The following is a 15,971-nucleotide window of genomic DNA, read 5'->3' as shown; positions in this document are numbered from 1 at the left end:
ACCCACACAAGTGAGGTATCATTTTTATTGGGAGACTTGGGGGAACGCTGGGTGGAAGGAAATTTTTGGCTCCTCTCAGATTCCAGAACTTTCTGCCACAGAAATGTGAGGAACATGTGTTTTTTTAGCCAAATTTTGAGGTTTGCAAAGGATTCTGGGTAATAGAACCTGGTCCGAGCCCCGCAAGTCACCCCTTCTTGGATTCCCCTAGGTCTCTAGTTTTCAGAAATGCATAGGTTTGGTAGGTTTCCCTAGGTGCCGGCTGAGCTAGAGGCCAAAATCTACATGTAGGCACTTCGCAAAAAACACCTCTGTTTTCTTTAAAAAATTTGGATGTGTTCATGTTGCGCTTTGGGGCGTTTCCTGTTGCGGGCGCTAGGCCTACCCACACAAGTGAGGTATCATTTTTATCGGGAGACTTGGGGGAACGCTGGGTGGAAGGAAATTTGTGGCTCCTCTCAGATTCCAGAACTTTCTGCCACAGAAATGTGAGGAACATGTGTTTTTTTAGCCAAATTTTGAGGTTTGCAAAGGATTCTGGGTAACAGAACCTGGTCCGAGCCCCGCAAGTCACCCCTCCTTGGATTCCCCTAGGTCTCTAGTTTTCAAAAATGCACAGTTTTGGTAGGTTTTCCTAGGTGTCGGCTGAGCTAGAGGACAAAATCTACAGGTAGGTACTTCGCAAAAAACACCTCCTGTTTTCTTTCAAAAATTTGGATGTGTCCACATTGCGCTTTGGGGCGTTTCCTGTCGCGGGCGCTAGGCCTACCCACACAAGTGAGGTATCATTTTTATCGGGAGACTTGGGGGAAAACTGGTTGGAAGGAATTTTGTGGCTCCTCTCAGATTCCAGAACTTTCTGCCACAGAAATGTGAGGAACATGTGTTTTTTTAGCCAAATTTTGAGGTTTGCAAAGGATTCTGGGTAACAGAACCTGGTCCGAGCCCCGCAAGTCACCCCATCTTGGATTCCCCTAGGTCTCTAGTTTTCAGAAATGCACAGGTTTGGTAGATTTCCCTAGGTGCCGGCTGAGCTAGAGGCCAAAATCTACAGGTAGGCACTTCGCAAAAAACACCTCTGTTTTCTTTCAAACATTTGTATGTGTCCACGTTGCGCTTTGGGGCGTTTACTGTCGCGGGCGCTAGGCCTACCCACACAAGTGAGGTATCATTTTTATCGGGAGACTTGGGGGAACGCTGGGTGGAAGGAAATTTGTGGCTCCTCTCAGATTCCAGAACTTTCTGCCACAGAAATGTGAGGAACATGTGTTTTTTTAGCCAAATTTTGAGGTTTGCAAAGGATTCTGGGTAACAGAACCTGGTCCGAGCCCTGCAAGTCACCCCATCTTGGATTCCCCTAGGTCTCCTCTAGTTTTCAGAAATGCACAGGTTTGGTAGGTTTCCCTAGGTGCCGGCTGAGCTAGAGGCCAAAATCTACAGGTAGGCACTTCGCAAAAAACACCTGTTTTCTTTCAAAAATTTGGATGTGTCCACGTTGCGCTTTGGGGCGTTTCCTGTTGCGGGCGCTAGGCCTACCCACACAAGTGAGGTATCATTTTTATCAGGAGACGTGGGGGAACGCTGGGTGGAAGGAAATTTGTGGCTCCTCTCAGATTCCAGAACTTTCTGTCACAGAAATGTGAGGAACATGTGTTTTTTTAGCCAAATTTTGAGGTTTGCAAAGGATTCTGGGTAACAGAACCTGGTCCGAGCCCCGCAAGTCACCCCATCTTGGATTCCCCTCGGTCTCTAGTTTTCAGAAATGCACAGGTTTGGTAGGTTTCCCTAGGTGCCGGCTGAGCTAGAGGCCAAAATCTACAGGTAGGCACTTCGCAAAAAACACCTCTGTTTTCTTTCAAAAATGTGGATGTGTCCACGTTGCGCTTTGGGGCGTTTCCTGTCGCGGGCGCTAGGCCTACCCACACAAGGGAGGTATCATTTTTATCGGAAGACTTGGGGGAACGCTGGGTGGAAGGAAATGTGTTGCTCCTCTCAGATTCCAGAACTTTCTGCCACAGAAATATGAGGAACATGTGTTTTTTTAGCCACATTTTGAGGTTTGCAAAGGATTCTGGGTAACAGAACCTGGTCCGAGCCCCGCAAGTCACCCCATCTTCGATTCCCCTAGGTCTCTAGTTTTCAGAAATGCACAGGTTTGGTAGGTTTCCCTAGGTGCCGGCTGAGCTAGAGGCCAAAATCTACAGGTAGGCACTTCACAAAAAACACCTCTGTTTTCTTTCAAAAATGTGGACGTGTCCACGTTGCGCTTTGGGGCATTTACTGTTGCGGGCGCTAGGCCTACCCACACAAGTGAGGTATCATTTTTATTGGGAGACTTGGGGGAACGCTGGGTGGAAGGACATTTTTGGCTCCTCTCAGATTCCAGAACTTTCTGCTACAGAAATGTGAGGAACATGTGTTTTTTTAGCCAAATTTTGAGGTTTGCAAAGGATTCTGGGTAACAGAACCTGGTCCGAGACCCGCAAGTCACCCCTCCTTGGATTCCCCTAGGTCTCTAGTTTTCAGAAATACACAGGTTTGGTAGGTTTCCCTAGGTGCCGGCTGAGCTAGAGGCCAAAATCTACAGGTAGGCACTTCGCAAAAAACACCTCTGTTTTCTTTAAAAAATTTGGATGTGTTCATGTTGCGCTTTGGGGCGTTTCCTGTTGCGGGCGCTAGGCCTACCCACTCAAGTGAGGTATCATTTTTATCGGGAGACTTGGGGGAACGCTGGGTGGAAGGAAATTTGTGGCTTCTCTCAGATTCCAGAACTTTCTGCCACAGAAATGTGAGGAACAGGTGATTTTTTTAGCCCAATTTTGAGGTTTGCAAAGGATTCTGGGTAACAGAACCTGGTCCGAGCCCCGCAAGTCACCCCTCCTTGGATTCCCCTAGGTCTCTACTTTTCAAAAATGCACAGGTTTGGTAGGTTTCCCTAGGTGCCGGCTGAGCTAGAGGACAAACTCTACAGGTAGGCACTTCGCAAAAAACACCTCCTGTCTTCTTTCAAAAATTTGGATGTGTCCACGTTGCGCTTTGGGGCGTTTACTGTTGCGGGCGCTAGGCCTACCCACACAAGTGAGGTATCATTTTTATCGGGAGACTTGGGGGAACGCTGGGTGGAAGGAAATTTGTGGCTCCTCTCAGATTCGAGAACTTTCTTCCAAAGAAATATGAGTAACATGTGTTTTTTTAGCCAAATTTTGAGGTTTGCAAAGAATTCTGGGTAACAGAACCTGGTCCGAGCCCCGTAAGTCACCCCATCTTGGATTCCCCTAGGTCTCTAGTTTTCAGAAATGCACAGGTTTGGTAGGTTTCCCTAGGTGCTGGCTGAGCTAGAGGACAAAATCTACAGGTAGGCACTTCGCAAAAAACACCTTCTGTTTTCTTTAATAATTGTGGATGTGTCCACGTTGCGCTTTGGGGCGTTTCCTGTCGCGGGCGCTAGGCCTACCCACACAAGTGAGGTATCATTTTTAACGGGAGACTTGGGGGAACGCTGGGTGGAAGGAAATTTGTGCCTCCTCTCAGATTCCAGAACTTTCTGCCACAGAAATGTGAGGAACATGTGTTTTTTTAGCCAAATTTTGAGGTTTGCAAAGGATTCTGGGTAGCAGAACCTGGTCCGAGCCTCGCAAGTCACCCCATCTTGGATTCCCCTAGGTCTCTAGTTTTCAGAAATGCACAGGTTTGGTAGGTTTCCCTAGGTGCCGTCGGAACTAGAGGCCAAAATCTACAGGTAGGCACTTCGCAAAAAAACACCTCTGTTTTCTGTCAAAAATTTGGATGTGTCCACGTTGCGCTTTGGGGCGTTTCCTGTCGCGGGCGCTAGGCCTACCCACTCAAGTGAGGCATCATTTTTATCGGGAGACTTGGGGGAACGCTGGGTGGAAGGAAATTTGTGGCTCCTCTCAGATTCCAGAACTTTCTGCCACAGAAATGTGAGGAACATGTGTTTTTTTAGCCAAATTTTGAGGTTTGCAAAGGATTCTGGGTAACAGAACCTGGTCCGAGCCCCGCAAGTCACCCCATCTTGGATTCCCCTAGGTCTCTAGTTTTCAGAAATGCACAGGTTTGGTAGGTTTCCCTTAGGTGCCGGCTGAGCTAGAGGCCAAAATCTACAGGTAGGCACTTCGCAAAAAACACCTCTGTTTTCTTTAAAAAATTTGGATGTGTTCATGTTGCGCTTTGGGGCGTTTCCTGTTGCGGGCGCTAGGCCTACCCACTCAAGTGAGGTATCATTTTTATCGGGAGACTTGGGGGAACGCTGGGTGGATGGAAATTTGTGGCTCCTCTCAGATTCCAGAACTTTCTGCCACAGAAATGTGAGGAACAGGTGATTTTTTTAGCCCAATTTTGAGGTTTGCAAAGGATTATGGGTAACAGAACCTGGTCCGAGCCCCGCAAGTCACCCCTCCTTGGATTCCCCTAGGTCTCTAGTTTTCAAACATGCACAGGTTTGGTAGGTTTCCCTAGGTGCCGGCTGAGCTAGAGGACAAACTCTACAGGTAGGCACTTCGCAAAAAACACCTCCTGTCTTCTTTCAAAAATTTGGATGTGTCCACGTTGCGCTTTGGGGCGTTTACTGTTGCGGGCGCTAGGCCTACCCACACAAGTGAGGTATCATTTTTATCGGGAGACTTGGGGGAACGCTGGGTGGAAGGAAATTTGTGGCTCCTCTCAGATTCCAGAACTTTCTTCCAAAGAAATATGAGTAACATGTGTTTTTTTAGCCAAATTTTGAGGTTTGCAAAGAATTCTGGGTAACAGAACCTGGTCCGAGCCCCGCAAGTCACCCCATATTGGATTCCCCTAGGTCTCTAGTTTTCAGAAATGCACAGGTTTGGTAGGTTTCCCTAGGTGCTGGCTGAGCTAGAGGACAAAATCTACAGGTAGGAACTTCGCAAAAAACACCTTCTGTTTTCTTTCAAAAATGTGGATGTGTCCACGTTGCGCTTTGGGGCGTTTCCTGTCGCGGGCGCTAGGCCTACCCACACAAATGAGGTATCATTTTTAACGGGAGACTTGGGGGAACGCTGGGTGGAAGGAAATTTGTGCCTCCTCTCAGATTCCAGAACTTTCTGCCACAGAAATGTGAGGAACGTGTTTTTTTAGCCAAATTTTGAGGTTTGCAAAGGATTCTGGGTAGCAGAACCTGGTCCAAGCCCCGCAAGTCACCCCATCTTGGATTCCCCTAGGTCTCTAGTTTTCAGAAATGCACAGGTTTGGTAGGTTTCCCTAGGTGCCGGCTGAGCTAGAGGCCAAAATCTACAGGTAGGCACTTCGCAAATAACACCTCTGTTTTCTTTCAAAAATGTGGATGTGTCCACGTTGCACTTTGGGGCGTTTCCTGTCGCGGGCGCTAGGCCTACCCACACAAGGGAGGTATCATTTTTATCGGGAGACTTGGGGGAACGCTGGGTGGAAGGAAATTTGTGGCTCCTCTCAGATTCCAGAACTTTCTGCAACAGAAATATGAGGAACATGTGTTTTTTTCGCCACATTTTGAGGTTTGCAAAGGATTCTGGGTAACAGAACCTGGTCCGAGCCCCGCAAGTCACCCCATCTTGGATTCCCCTAGGTCTCTAGTTTTCAGAAATGCACAGGTTTGGTAGGTTTCCCTAGGTGCCGGCTGAGCTAGAGGCCAAAATCTACAGGTAGGCACTTCGCAAAAAACACCTCTGTTTTCTTTCAAAAATGTGGATGTGTCCACGTTGCGCTTTGGGGCATCTACTGTCGCGGGCGCTAGGCCTACCCACACAAGTGAGGTATCATTTTTATTGGGAGACTTGGGGGAACGCTGGGTGGAAGGAAATTCTTGGCTCCTCTCAGATTCCAGAACTTTCTGCCACAGAAATGAGAGGAACATGTGTTTTTTTAGCCAAATTTTGAGGTTTGCAAAGGATTCTGGGTAACAGAACCTGGACCGAGCCCCGCAAGTCACCCCACCTTGGATTCCCCTAGGTCTCTAGTTTTCAGAAATGCACAGGTTTGGTAGATTTCCCTAGGTGCCGGCTGAGCTAGAGGCCAAAATCTACAGGTAGGCACTTCGCAAAAAACACCTTCTGTTTTCTTTCAAACATTTGTATGTGTCAACGTTGCGCTTTGGGGCGTTTACTGTCGCGGGCGCTAGGCCTACCCACACAAGTGAGGTATCATTTTTATCGGGAGACTTAGGGGAACGCTGGGTGGAAGGAGATTTGTGGCTCCTCTCAGATTCCAGAACTTTCTGCCACAGAAATATGAGGAACATGTGTTTTTTTTGCCAAATTTTGAGGTTTGCAAAGGATTCTGGGTAACAGAACCTTGTCCGAGCCCCGCAAGTCACCCCATCTTGGATTCCCCTAGGTCTCTAGTTTTCAGAAATGCACAGGTTTGGTAGGTTTCCCTAGGTGCTGGCTGAGCTAGAGGACAAAATCTACAGGTAGGCACTTCGCAAAAAACACCTTCTGTTTTCTTTCAAAAATTTGGATGTGTCCACGTTGCGCTTTGGGCCGTTTCCTGTCACGGGCGCTAGGCCTACCCACTCAAGTGAGGTATCATTTTTATCGGGAGACTTGGGGGAACCCTGGGTGGAAGGAAATTTGTGGCTCCTCTCAGATTCCAGAACTTTCTGCCACAGAAATGTGAGGAACATGTGTTTTTTTAGCCAAATTTTGAGGTTTGCAAAGGATTCTGGGTAACAGAACCTGGTCCGAGCCCCGCAAGTCACCCCATCTTGGATTCCCCTAGGTCTCTAGTTTTCAGAAATGCACAGGTTTGGTAGGTTTCCCTAGATGCTGGCTGAGCTAGAGGACAAAATCTACAGGTAGGCACTTCGCAAAAGACACCTCTGTTTTCTTTCAAAAATTTAGATGTGTCCACGTTGCGCTTTGGGGCGTTTCCTGTCACGGGCGCTAGGCCTACCCACACAAGTGAGGTATCATTTTTATTTGGAGACTTGGGGGAACGCTGGGTGGAAGGAAATTTTTGGCTCCTCTCAGATTCCAGAACTTTCTGCCACAGAAATTTGAGGAACATGTGTTTTTTTAGCCAAATTTTGAGGTTTGCAAAGGATTCTGGGTAACAGAACCTGGTCCGAGCCCCGCAAGTCACCCCTTCTTGGATTCCCCTAGGTCTCTAGTTTTCAGAAATGCATAGGTTTGGTAGGTTTCCCTAGGTGCCGGCTGAGCTAGAGGCCAAAATCTACATGTAGGCACTTCGCAAAAAACACCTCTGTTTTCTTTAAAAAATTTGGATGTGTTCATGTTGCGCTTTGGGGCGATTCCTGTTGCGTGCGCTAGGCCTACCCACACAAGTGAGGTATCATTTTTATCGGGAGACTTGGGGGAACGCTGGGTGGAAGGAAATTTGTGGCTCCTCTCAGATTCCAGAACTTTCTGCCACAGAAATGTGAGGAACATGTGTTTTTTTAGCCAAATTTTGAGGTTTGCAAAGGATTCTGGGTAACAGAACCTGGTCCGAGCCCCGCAAGTCACCCCTCCTTGGATTCCCCTAGGTCTCTAGTTTTAAAAAATGCACAGGTTTGGTAGGTTTCCCTAGGTGCCGGCTGAGCTAGAGGACAAACTCTACAGGTAGGCACTTCGCAAAAAACACCTCTGTTTTCTTTCAAAAATTTGGATGTGTCCACGTTGCGCTTTGGGGCGTTTCCTGTTGCGGGCGCTAGGCCTACCCACTCAAGTGAGGTATCATTTTTATCGGGAGACTTGGGGGAACGCTGGGTGGAAGGAAATTTGTGGCTCCTCTCAGATTCCAGAACTTTCTGCCACAGAAATGTGAGGAACATGTGTGTTTTTAGCCAAATTTTGAGGTTTGCAAAGGATTCTGGGTAGCAGAACCTGGTCTGAGCCACGCAAGTCTCCTCATCTTGGATTCCCCTAGGTCTCTAGTTTTCAGAAATGCACAGGTTTGGTAGGTTTCCCTAGGTGCCGTCTGAACTAGAGGCCAAAATCTACAGGTAGGCACTTCGCAAAAAACACCTCTGTTTTCTGTCAAAAATTTGGATGTGTCCACGTTGCGCTTTGGGGCGTTTCCTGTCGCGGGCGCTAGGCCTACCCACTCAAGTGAGGTATCATTTTTATCGGCAGACTTGGGGGAACCCTGGGTGGAAGGAAATTTGTGGCTCCTCTCAGATTCCAGAACTTTCTGCCACAGAAATGTGAGGAACATGTGTTTTTTTAGCCAAATTTTGAGGTTTGCAAAGGATTCTGGGTAACAGAACCTGGTCCGAGCCCCGCAAGTCACCCCATCTTGGATTCCCCTAGGTCTCTAGTTTTCAGAAATGCACAGGTTTGGTAGGTTTCCCTAGGTGTCGGCGGAGCTAAAGGCCAAAATCTATAAGTAGGCACTTCGCAAAAAACACCTCTGTTTTCTTTTAAAAATTTGGATGTGTCCACGTTGCGCTTTGGGGTGTTTCCTGTTGCGGGCGCTAGGCCTACCCACTCAAGTGAGGTATCATTTTTATCGGGAGACTTGTGGGAACCCTGGGTGGAAGGAAATTTGTGGCTCCTCTCAGATTCCAGAACTTTCTGTCACAGAAATGTGAGGAACATGTGTTTTTTTAGCCAAATTTTGAGGTTTGCAATCGATTCTGGGTAACAGAACCTGGTCCGAGCCCCGCAAGTCACCCCATCTTGGATTCCCCTAGGTCTCTAGTTTTCAGAAATGCACAGGTTTGGTAGGTTTCCCTAGGTGTCGGCTGAGCTAGAGGCCAAAATCTATAAGTAGGCACTTCGCAAAAAACACCTCTGTTTTCTTTTAAAAATTTGGATGTGTCCACGTTGCGCTTTGGGGTGTTTCCTGTTGCGGGCGCTAGGCCTACCCACACAAGTGAGGTATCATTTTTATCGGGAGACTTGGGGGAACGCTGGGTGGAAGGAAATTTGTGGCTCCTCTCAGATTCCAGAACTTTCTGCCACAGAAATGTGAGGAACATGTGTTTTTTTAGCCAAATTTTGAGGTTTGCAAAGGATTCTGGGTAACAGAACCTGGTCGAGCCCCGCAAGTCACCCATCTTGGATTCCCCTAGGTCTCTAGTTTTCAGAAATGCACAGGTTTGGTAGGTTTCCCTAGGTGCCGGCTGAGCTAGAGGCCAAAATCTACAGGTAGGCACTTCGCAAAAAACACCTCTGTTTTCTTTCAAAAATTTGGATGTGTCCACGTTGCGCTTTGGGGCGTTTCCTGTTGCGGGCGCTAGGCCTACCCACACAAGTGAGGTATCATTTTTATCGGGAGACTTGGGGGAACGCTGGGTGGAAGGAAATTTGTGGTTCCTCTCAGATTCCAGAACTTTCTGCCACAGAAATGTGAGGAACATGTGTTTTTTTAGCCAAATTTTGAGGTTTGCAAAGGATTCTGGGTAACAGAACCTGGTCCGAGCCCCGCAAGTCACCCCATCTTGGATTCCCCTAGGTCTCTAGTTTTCAGAAATGCACAGGTTTGGTAGGTTTCCCTAGGTGCCGGTTGAGCTAGAGGCCAAAATCTACAGGTAGGCACTTCACAAAAAACACCTCTGTTTTCTTTCAAAAATTTGGATGTGTCCACGTTGTGCTTTGGGGCGTTTCCTGTTGCGGGCGCTAGGCCTACCCACACAAGTGAGGTATCATTTTTATCAAGAGACGTGGGGGAACGCTGGGTGGAAGGAAATTTGTGGCTCCTCTCAGATTCCAGAACTTTCTGCCACAGAAATGTGAGGAACATGTGTTTTTTTAGCCAAATTTTGAGGTTTGCAAAGGATTCTGGGTAACAGAACCTGGTCCGAGCCCCGCAAGTCACCCCACCTTGGATTCCCCTAGGTCTCTAGTTTTCAGAAATGCACAGGTTTGGTAGGTTTCCCTAGGTGCCGGCTGAGCTAGAGGCCAAAATCTACAGGTAGGCACTTCGCAAAAAACACCTCTGTTTTCTTTAAAAAATGTGGATGTGTCCACGTTGCGCTTTGGGGCGTTTCCTGTCGCGGGCGCTACGCGTACCCACACAAGGGAGGTATCATTTTTATCGGGAGACTTGGGTGAACGCTGGGTGGAAGGAAATTTGTGGCTCCTCTCAGATTCCAGAACTTTCTGCCACAGAAATATGAGGAACATGTGTTTTTTTAGCCACATTTTGAGGTTTGCAAAGGATTCTGGGTAACAGAACCTGGTCCGAGCCCCGCAAGTCACCCCATCTTGGATTCCCCTAGGTCTCTAGTTTTCAGAAATGCACAGGTTTGGTAGGTTTCCCTAGGTGCCGGCTGAGCTAGAGGCCAAAATCTACAGGTAGGCACTTCGCAAAAAATACCTCTGTTTTCTTTCAAAAATGTGGATGTGTCCACGTTGCGCTTTGGGGCATTTACTGTCGCGGGCGCTAGGCCTACCCACACAAGTGAGGTATCATTTTTATTGGGAGACTTGGGGGAACGCTGGGTGGAAGGACATTTTTGGCTCCTCTCAGATTCCAGAACTTTCTGCTACAGAAATGTGAGGAACATGTGTTTTTTTAGCCAAATTTTGAGGTTGGCAAAGGATTCTGGGTAACAGAACCTGGTCCGAGCCCCGCAAGTCACCCCTCCTTGGATTCCCCTAGGTCTCTAGTTTTCAGAAATGCACAGGTTTGGTAGGTTTCCCTAGGTGCCGGCTGAGCTAGAGGCCAAAATCTACAGGTAGGCACTTCGCAAAAAACACCTCTGTTTTCTTAAAAAAATTTGGATGTGTTCATGTTGCGCTTTGGGGCGTTTCCTGTTGCGGGCGCTAGGCCTACCCACTCAAGTGAGGTATCATTTTTATCGGGAGACTTGGGGGAACGCTGGGTGGAAGGAAATTTGTGGCTCCTCTCAGATTCCAGAACTTTCTGCCACAGAAATGTGAGGAACAGGTGATTTTTTTAGCCCAATTTTGAGGTTTGCAAAGGATTCTGGGTAACAGAACCTGGTCCGAGCCCCGCAAGTCACCCCTCCTTGGATTCCCCTAGGTCTCTAGTTTTCAAAAATGCACAGGTTTGGTAGGTTTCCCTAGGTGCCGGCTGAGCTAGAGGACAAACTCTACAGGTAGGCACTTCGCAAAAAACACCTCCTGTCTTCTTTCAAAAATTTGGATGTGTCCACGTTGCGCTTTGGGGCGTTTACTGTTGCGGGCGCTAGGCCTACCCACACAAGTGAGGTATCATTTTTATCGGGAAACTTGGGGGAACGCTGGGTGGAAGGAAATTTGTGGCTCCTCTCAGATTCGAGAACTTTCTTCCAAAGAAATATGAGTAACATGTGTTTTTGTAGCCAAATTTTGAGGTTTGCAAAGAATTCTGGGTAACAGAACCTGGTCCGAGCCCCGTAAGTCACCCCATCTTGGATTCCCCTAGGTCTCTAGTTTTCAGAAATGCACAGGTTTGGTAGGTTTCCCTAGGTGCTGGCTGAGCTAGAGGACAAAATCTACAGGTAGGCACTTCGCAAAAAACACCTTCTGTTTTCTTTAAAAAATGTGGATGTGTCCACGTTGCACTTTGGGGCGTTTCCTGTCGCGGGCGCTAGGCCTACCCACACAAGTGAGGTATCATTTTTAACGGGAGACTTGGGGGAACGCTGGGTGGAAGGAAATTTGTGCCTCATCTCAGATTCCAGAACTTTCTGCCACAGAAATGTGAGGAACATGTGTTTTTTTAGCCAAATTTTGAGGTTTGCAAAGGATTCTGGGTAGCAGAACCTGGTCCGAGCCCCGCAAGTCACCCCATCTTGGATTCCCCTAGGTCTCTAGTTTTCAGAAATGCACAGGTTTGGTAGGTTTCCCTAGGTGCCGTCGGAACTAGAGGCCAAAATCTACAGGTAGGCACTTCGCAAAAAAACACCTCTGTTTTCTGTCAAAAATTTGGATGTGTCCACGTTGCGCTTTGGGGCGTTTCCTGTCGCGGGCGCTAGGCCTACCCACTCAAGTGAGGCATCATTTTTATCGGGAGACTTGGGGGAACGCTGGGTGGAAGAAAATTTGTGGCTCCTCTCAGATTCCAGAACTTTCTGCCACAGAAATGTGAGAAACATGTGTTTTTTTAGCCAAATTTTGAGGTTTGCAAAGGATTCTGGGTAACAGAACCTGGTCCGAGCCCCGCAAGTCACCCCATCTTGGATTCCCCTAGGTCTCTAGTTTTCAGAAATGCACAGGTTTGGTAGGTTTCCCTAGGTGCCGGCTGAGCTAGAGGCCAAAATCTACAGGTAGGCACTTCGCAAAAAACACCTCTGTTTTCTTTAAAAAATTTGGATGTGTTCATGTTGCGCTTTGGGGCGTTTCCTGTTGCGGGCGCTAGGCCTACCCACTCAAGTGAGGTATCATTTTTATCGGTAAACTTGGGGGAACGCTGGGTGGAAGGAAATTTGTGGCTCCTCTCAGATTCCAGAACTTTCTGCCACAGAAATGTGAGGAACAGGTGATTTTTTTAGCCCAATTTTGAGGTTTGCAAAGGATTCTGGGTAACAGAACCTGGTCCGAGCCCCGCAAGTCACCCCTCCTTGGATTCCCCTAGGTCTCTAGTTTTCAAACATGCACAGGTTTGGTAGGTTTCCCTAGGTGCCGGCTGAGCTAGAGGACAAACTCTACAGGTAGGCACTTCGCAAAAAACACCTCCTGTCTTCTTTCAAAAATTTGGATGTGTCCACGTTGCGCTTTGGGGCGTTTACTGTTGCGGGCGCTAGGCCTACCCACACAAGTGAGGTATCATTTTTATCGGGAGACTTGGGGGAACGCTGGGTGGAAGGAAATTTGTGGCTCCTCTCAGATTCCAGAACTTTCTTCCAAAGAAATATAAGTAACATGTGTTTTTTTAGCCAAATTTTGAGGTTTGCAAAGAATTCTGGGTAACAGAACCTGGTCCGAGCCCCGCAAGTCACCCCATCTTGGATTCCACTAGGTCTCTAGTTTTCAGAAATGCACAGGTTTGGTAGGTTTCCCTAGGTGCTGGCTGAGCTAGAGGACAAAATCTACAGGTAGGCACTTCGCAAAAAACACCTTCTGTTTTCTTTCAAAAATGTGGATGTGTCCACGTTGCGCTTTGGGGCGTTTCCTGTCGCGGGCGCTAGGCCTACCCACACAAGTGAGGTATCATTTTTAACGGGAGACTTGGGGGAACGCTGGGTGGAAGGAAATTTGTGCCTCCTCTCAGATTCCAGAACTTTCTGCCACAGAAATGTGAGGAACATGTGTTTTTTTAGCCAAATTTTGTGGTTTGCAAAGGATTCTGGGTAACAGAACCTGGTCCGAGCCCCGCAAGTCACCCCATCTTGGATTCCCCTAGGTCTCTAGTTTTCAGAAATGCACAGGTTTGGTAGGTTTCCCTAGGTGCCGGCTGAGCTAGAGGCCTAAATCTACAGGTAGGCACTTCGCAAAAAACACCTCTGTTTTCTTTAAAAAATTTGGATGAGTTCATGTTGCGCTTTGGGGCGTTTCCTGTTGCGGGCGCTAGGCCTACCCACACAAGTGAGGTATCATTTTTATCGGGAGACTTGGGGGAACGCTGGGTGGAAGGAAATTTGTGGCTCCTCTCAGATTCCAGAACTTTCTGCCACAGAAATGTGAGGAACAGGTGATTTTTTTAGCCCAATTTTGAGGTTTGCAAAGGATTCTGGGTAACAGAACCTGGTCCGAGCCCCGCAAGTCACCCCTCCTTGGATTCCCCTAGGTCTCTAGTTTTCAAAAATGCACAGGTTTGGTAGGTTTCCCTAGGTGCCGGCTGAGCTAGAGGACAAACTCTACAGGTAGGCACTTCGCAAAAAACACCTCCTGTCTTCTTTCAAAAATGTGTCCACGTTGCGCTTTGGGGCGTTTCCTGTCGCGGGCGCTAGGCCTACCCACACAAGTGAGGTATCATTTTTAACGGGAGACTTGGGGGAACGCTGGGTGGAAGGAAATTTGTGCCTCCTCTCAGATTACAGAACTTTCTGCCACAGAAATGTGAGGAACATGTGTTTTTTTAGCCAAATTTTGAGGTTTGCAAAGGATTCTGGGTAGCAGAACCTGGTCCGAGCCCCGCAAGTCACCCCATCTTGGATTCCCCTAGGTCTCTAGTTTTCAGAAATGCACAGGTTTGGTAGGTTTGCCTAGGTGCCGTCGGAACTAGAGGCCAAAATCTACAGGTAGGCACTTCGCAAAAAACACCTCTGTTTTCTGTCAAAAATTTGGATGTGTCCACGTTGCGCTTTGGGGCGTTTCCTGTCGCGGGCGCTAGGCCTACCCACTCAAGTGAGGTATCATTTTTATCGGGAGACTTGGGGGAACGCTGGGTGGGAGGAAATTTGTGGCTCCTCTCAGATTCCAGAACTTTCTGCCACAGAAATGTGAGGAACATGTGTTTTTTTAGCCAAATTTTGAGGTTTGCAAAGGATTCTGGGTAACAGAACCTGGTCCGAGCCCCGCAAGTCACCCCATCTTGGATTCCCCTAGGTCTCTAGTTTTCAGAAATGCACAGGTTTGGTAGGTTTCCCTAGGTGCCGGCTGAGCTAGAGGCCAAAATCTACAGTTAGGCACTTCGCAAAAAACACCTCTGTTTTCTTTAAAAAATTTGGATGAGTTCATGTTGCGCTTTGGGGCGTTTCCTGTTGCGGGCGCTAGGCCTACCCACACAAGTGAGGTATAATTTTTATCGGGAGACTTGGGGGAACGCTGGGTGGAAGGAAATTTGTGGCTCCTCTCAGATTCCAGAACTTTCTGCCACAGAAATGTGAGGAACAGGTGATTTTTTTAGCCAAATTTTGAGGTTTGCAAAGGATTCTGGGTAACAGAACCTGGTCCGAGCCCTGCAAGTCACCCCTCCTTGGATTCCCCTAGGTCTTTAGTTTTAAAAAATGCACAGGTTTGGTAGGTTTCCCTAGGTGCCGGCTGAGCTAGAGGACAAAATCTATAGGTAGGCAATTAAAAAAAAAACACCTCTGTTTTCTTTCAAAAATTTGGATGTGTCCACGTTGCGCTTTGGGGCGTTTCCTGCCACGGGAGCTAGGCCTACCCACACAAGTGAGGTATCATTTTTATTGGGAGACTTGGGGGAACGCTGGGTGGAAGGAAATTTGTGCCTCCTCTCAGATTCCAGAACTTTCTGCCACAGAAATGTGAGGAACATGTGTTTTTTTAGCCAAATTTTGAGGTTTGCAAAGGATTCTGGGTAGCAGAACCTGGTCCAAGCCCCGCAAGTCACCCCATCTTGGATTCCCCTAGGTCTCTAGTTTTCAGAAATGCACAGGTTTGGTAGGTTTCCCTAGGTGCCGTCGGAACTAGAGGCCAAAATCTACAGGTAGGCACTTCGCAAAAAACACCTCTGTTTTCTGTCAAAAATTTGGATGTGTCCACGTTGCGCTTTGGGGCGTTTCCTGTCGCGGGCGCTAGGCCTACCCACTCAAGTGAGGTATCATTTTTATCGGGAGACTTGGGGGAACGCTGGGTGGAAGGAAATTTGTGGCTCCTCTCAGATTCCAGAACTTTCTGCCACAGAAATGTGAGGAACATGTGTTTTTTTAACCAAATTTTGAGGTTTGCAAAGGATTCTGGGTAACAGAACCTGGTCCGAGCCCCGCAAGTCACCCCATCTTGGATTCCCCTAGGTCTCTAGTTTTCAGAAATGCACAGGTTTGGTAGGTTTCCCTAGGTGCCGGCTGAGCTAGAGGCCAAAATCTACAGGTAGGCACTTCGCAAAAAACACCTCTGTTTTCTTTAAAAAATTTGGATGTGTTCATGTTGCGCTTTGGGGCGTTTCCTGTTGCGGGCGCTAGGCCTACCCACTCAAGTGAGGTATCATTTTTATCGGGAGACTTGGGGGAACGCTGGGTGGAAGGAAATTTGTGGCTCCTCTCAGATTCCAGAACTTTCTGCCACAGAAATGTGAGGAACAGGTGATTTTTTTAGCCCAATTTTGAGGTTTGCAAAGGATTCTGGGTAACAGAACCTGGTCCGAGCCCCGCAAGTCACCCCTCCTTGGATTCCCCTAGGTCTCTAGTTTTCAAAAATGCACAGGTTTGGTAGGTTTCCCTA

The sequence above is a fragment of the Pleurodeles waltl genome, chromosome 4_2, assembly GCF_031143425.1.
Source record: "Pleurodeles waltl isolate 20211129_DDA chromosome 4_2, aPleWal1.hap1.20221129, whole genome shotgun sequence".
Taxonomy (NCBI): Eukaryota; Metazoa; Chordata; class Amphibia; order Caudata; family Salamandridae; genus Pleurodeles; species Pleurodeles waltl.
This window is presented reverse-complemented; position numbering follows the sequence as displayed.